This window comes from Triturus cristatus, chromosome 5_2 (assembly GCF_964204655.1).
Source record: "Triturus cristatus chromosome 5_2, aTriCri1.1, whole genome shotgun sequence".
In the NCBI taxonomy this organism is placed as follows: Eukaryota; Metazoa; Chordata; class Amphibia; order Caudata; family Salamandridae; genus Triturus; species Triturus cristatus.
In genome coordinates this window covers 172,990,542-172,995,649 of record NC_140588.1, presented here as the reverse complement: position 1 = coordinate 172,995,649, position 5,108 = coordinate 172,990,542, and the positions used below count along the sequence as shown (strand labels likewise).

The 5,108-nt window shown below is 43.6% G+C and overlaps 1 pseudogene; it reads left to right on the top strand.

The window, feature by feature from the left end:
- The first annotated feature begins 2,316 nt into the window (after nucleotides 1-2,316).
- LOC146822754 (arf-GAP with coiled-coil, ANK repeat and PH domain-containing protein 2 pseudogene) lies at nucleotides 2,317-4,761 on the top strand (annotated as a pseudogene).
- The last annotated feature ends 347 nt before the right edge of the window (nucleotides 4,762-5,108 follow it).

The following is a 5,108-nucleotide window of genomic DNA, read 5'->3' as shown; positions in this document are numbered from 1 at the left end:
CCTTTTTCCACCCTCCTAGATTTCAGTGTTTGGGTCTCTGACCTTCAGCCACTGGAATGCACGCAACACACCTCCCCTGTCTGGAGAAGCTTCTTGCATAGGCCATCAGGCCATCTTATGCACATTAAATGAGGGGCATCAAAAATGGATCTCACTGGCCCCAGCACTCAGACGTATACTACATACAGCATTCTACTATCAAATGTGCTACATTTACTCCACATACACACGGTATGTCAGTGCAGGGTTCTAGGGATTCACATAACAGTAGAATTTTAAATTAGAGGGATCATTAGACTGCACTCTCTGACACAGAAAAAAAGATCTGATCGCAATAAAGATCCACAAAACATGGTATGATGCCCCCACCCATTTATGTGTCTCTCCCCAGGCATGGAGATTAGACTTATGACCACTGTAAGGGTATCTGTAGTACACCCTTCTAGGTCGTAGAACAGGTTCTGGACTTCATATTACCAGGGGCATGCCTCGACTTCCACACATACGCTAGATTAGTGTGATGCTCCGGTCAAGCAAAAAGTCACAATATCAACTTCATATTCAGTCATGCACTCATGGCAGGGGGAAAACCTGTTTACAATTCAGTACATTCCCATCCCAACAGCTGCATAGCTAGTGTTCAGACATATGCACTGAGCAACTCATGACATGGCCATGTGCATAAAATCAACTGGGCCAGCTGATGCTTATTCAGGAGTAGGTTTCCCCTCTGTGTAAGTAATAAGTATGTACATTCAGCCTTATGCATTCTACAGGCATCTGCAGACCTACATTCTCTTATGCAAGGTGGTGTTTCTAAAAGTAACACATGAGGCAAAAGCTGCTTCCGCTCAACCATTCCTGTGGAGGGGAGGTTACACTAAGATGTCAAAAAGTGTTTTCATATTTTATTCAAGAAAAAAATGATGTCTCTATCATCAACATGTGTTTGAAAGAGTGTGTTTGCAGTATTCAATCATGTTATATACATTTGCATATTTAAACTGCATTGGGGTGCCACAGAGTAAATCCAAACTTTTTGAGATGACTGAGCTGACAGCAACAATACATCTTAGAAAGTCGAGCAAAGAGTGGAGTGAGCAGGAAAAAACAAGGCAGAGAATGTAAGAAAACAGCAGATAGGGGAGTTTGAGCAAGGAAATGAATCCAGATTCCTGCCAAAAGAATGCAGAGACCCTAATGCTAATTCCCTGATTGTGAAATGTGTTCTCTACATAAACTAAGTCGCCAAAGAGTCTAAGTAATTTTAGGATTTTCAGGATATTAAGGAAAGCCACTATCATTTCTTGATGTTGCAGGTTGGGCAGAGGATTGCTCCTTGCAGTGACAACAGACCTGGAGGAGGACTGTCTGATTGCCCAGTTGTCAAATGAGAGTATTTAAACACAAACATGCTGAAAATGTTTGAGTTACCGCTCCATGACAGACACCCCCATCCTGGAAAAAAAATCAAATGGCTATAAAGCCAGATTGTTTGCTACCTTTACCATCAGTCCTGTTCTGTCTTCCACCATAGATGCCGCATAGTAACAGTGACCATCCATGCGACTGATTCTATGCAAGGAAGATCCTTGTCCTTTCAACCTCCTTTATCTGGACTAGCGCAGTTTAAGACGCAATGCATCCTAATGGTTTCTCTTTCCAAGGCCCCCGGATAGAGCATGTGTGAAACGAAAAAACATCTCTGAAGTTAAAAATGTCAAGCAAGAGCTGTATTGATCGATTTTCGGACATTATAAAAATCGTGTTTTACAGAATCCACTGTCCCAATTAAGGCATCTGTGAGATGTTAAATATTTTGTAGCACGTTCAATAGTACACTAGTTTAGCAGACAGGTTTCCCTTATTGAAAAAGACTCTGGGGAGCAGGAGCCTCTGTGGTTGCAGAAACCTTCCTTTAAAATCGACCTTTGTGACCCAGGATTGTCTATGTACACAAAATAACTAAGGACCACTACCCCCAGTGATGAATTGCCTTGTTGCTGAAAATGCAAATGAATTGGTGGAACTCTGGCGAGGACGACAATCTGATTCTATGTTTTGTGTCTATGACGCTCGGGCTCTTGCATTGTTGTCCGTTGTCTATGTCTACGTGCGAATCTAGGAGACTGGAGTATCTTCCAGCAGGGACCCTGTTCAGATGTGGAGGAAGAGCCGAGGGCTGAGAGCTGTGCAGCGGTGAGGCAGGCTGAAGTGTGACAGACTTCAACTGCTGCGCTCAGATCCCCTTCTCTTGCTGCTGCCTCCGTATTCCTGCCCTCACCTTCATCGCCCGGGAGGGGCCGAGGCGACAGCATGAAGGTGACGGTTGATTTCGAGGAGTGCTTGAAGGACTCTCCCCGTTTCAGAGCCGCTTTGAAGGAAGTTGAAGGTGATGTGACGGAACTGGAAGGGAAACTTGATAAGCTTGTTAAGTTATGTAGTGGCATGATTGATGCAGGCAAGGCCTTTTGCGCTGCCAACAAGCAATTTATGAATGGCATTCGGGACCTCGCACAGTATTCAAGCAAGGATGTGGTGATTGAGTCCAGCTTGACGAAGTTTTCAGACAGCCTCCAAGAAATGATCAATTATCACACAATCCTGTTTGACGAAGCTCAGAGATCCATTAAAACACAACTCCAGATATTTATTAAGGATGATCTTCGAAAATTCAAAGATGCAAAGAAGCAGTTTGATAAGGTCAGTAAAGAAAAAGAAAAAGCACTAGTTAAAAATGCCCAAGTTCAAAGAACAAAACTGTACGAGGTGGAGGAGGCAACAAACATCTTAATCGCAAAAAGAAAATGCTTCCGGCACATAGCTTTGGACAATGTCCTTCAAATCAATGTTCTTCAGTCAAAGCGGAGGTCTGAAATTTTAAAATCGATGTTATCCTTCATGTATGCACATCTAGGCTTCTTCCACAAGGGCCACGATCTCTTCAGTGGACTTGAACCGTACATGAAAGAGCTTGGCTCTCAGTTGGATCAGCTTGTTGTGGATGCAGCAAAGGAGAAGAGGGACATGGAACAAAAACACTCCACTATTCAGCAAAAGGATTACACCAACAATGATCTCAGACTTGAATACAATGCTGATGCGACTAATGGCATTGTAACGGAGGGATATCTCTTTAAAAGGGCCAGTAATGCCTTTAAAACTTGGAATAGGCGCTGGTTCTCAATACAAAACAACCAGCTGGTATATCAGAAAAAAATGAAGGATAACCCCACAGTGGTTGTCGAAGATTTACGACTCTGCACAGTTAAACACTGTGAAGACATAGAAAGACGTTTCTGCTTTGAAGTAGTCACACCAACAAAGAGCAGTATGCTACAGGCTGACTCAGAAAAGCTGCGACAGGCATGGATTAAAGCTGTCCAAACTAGTATTGATACAGCATATAGAGAAAAGAGTGATGAGACGGAAAATCTCGATAAGAATCCTTCACCTTCCACAGGAAGTCGGGACTCTGGCTGCGAGGTGAAAGAGAAATTAGTTAAAGGTGAAAGTGCATTACAGCAGATTCAGTGTATCGCTGGAAACTCCGTCTGCTGCGATTGTGGTCTGGCGGATCCGCGATGGGCCAGCATCAACCTTGGAATCATCCTGTGCATTGAGTGTTCTGGGATACACAGGAGTCTTGGTGTGCACTTTTCGAAAGTAAGGTCTTTAACGTTAGATACATGGGAGCCTGAATTACTAAAGCTGATGTGTGAACTGGGAAATCAAGTTATTAATCGAATATATGAAGCTAAATTGAAAACCCTTGGAGTAAAGAAGCCAGGCAATGAAAATACAAGACTGGAAAAGGAGGCATATATCAGAGCAAAGTACGTGGAAAAGAGGTTTGTGAATAAGGACTGCATTGCTTCACACCCTCTTGATGGACAGAAAAGGCCCTATTCCCAGTGCAAGAACGAAGACCTCAGTAGTTCTGAGAAGTCCCTGACATCACAGGATCACTTCTCAACATCTTCCAGACGTTCAGTGAAAAGCAATGACAGTGGATTCCGCTTCAGTTCAGATGGCAGTCGAGAACTTCTTGCCTCTACTGTATCCTCAAACAAGTTTCATGAACCAGTCCTACAGGTCGAGAAGCGAGATTCTTCAGTATTTCAGGATTCGAAAAAGTTTCACCCAGGGCTGCACCTTTTTCGAGCTGCGTATGAGAAAAGCCTTCCTGATATGGCAGAAGCATTGGCACATGGCGCAGATATTAACTGGGTGAATGCAGAGGAAAACGGTGCAACATCACTCATTCAGGCTGTGCATGGGGGTTCTTTGGTCGCATGTGAGTTCCTGCTGCAGAATGGTGCCAATGTTAATCACATGGATCTGAATGGCAGAGGACCCCTGCATCATGCAACTATTTTAGGGCACACTGGGCAAGTCTGCTTATTTCTGAAACGTGGGGCAAATCAGCACACCAAAGACGAAGAAGGAAAAGACACCTTGACTATTGCAGTTGAAGCTGCAAATGCTGATATTGTAATACTGTTGCTAGTGGCAACAATGAATGAGGAGATTCAGGAATCTGAAGGACTATATGGACAGTCAGGTGACGAGACCTACCAGGACATATTCAGTGACTTTTCACAGATGGCATCCAATAATCCTGAGAAATTAAACCGTTTCCAGCCGTCCGAATCACCAAAGTCTTCAGCGATGAGGAGGAGAAAAGGTTACCCTTGTCCTTACCCACACCTCACCTGGTTCTTCCTGAGTAAAGTGCCTGGTCCCTGGCTCATTACATGACTTGGGAACATTAGTTTAAGTACCGAACAGTCTGGGACCTCCTAGGGCATTTGATTGACACAATGAATCTAGGGTCCTTTATATGCATAAAGACACCACAGTGCACCAGAAATTATGGATACATCAGCAGCCAGTCTAGCAAAGTACTCCTTGCTTTAAATGTATCAAGTTACCACATGGTCTGACTGTCCATGCATTTCACCTTGTGGTACCTCCGCGGAAGGATTTACATATTTGAAGGCTTCTCATTGTAAATCCTAAGTGAAACAGATGCCATGCTACATAGTGTATATCAATTCTGGCGCCTGTTTTCCATGTAAAAAAGCACCAGTACATGGTCTAAAATT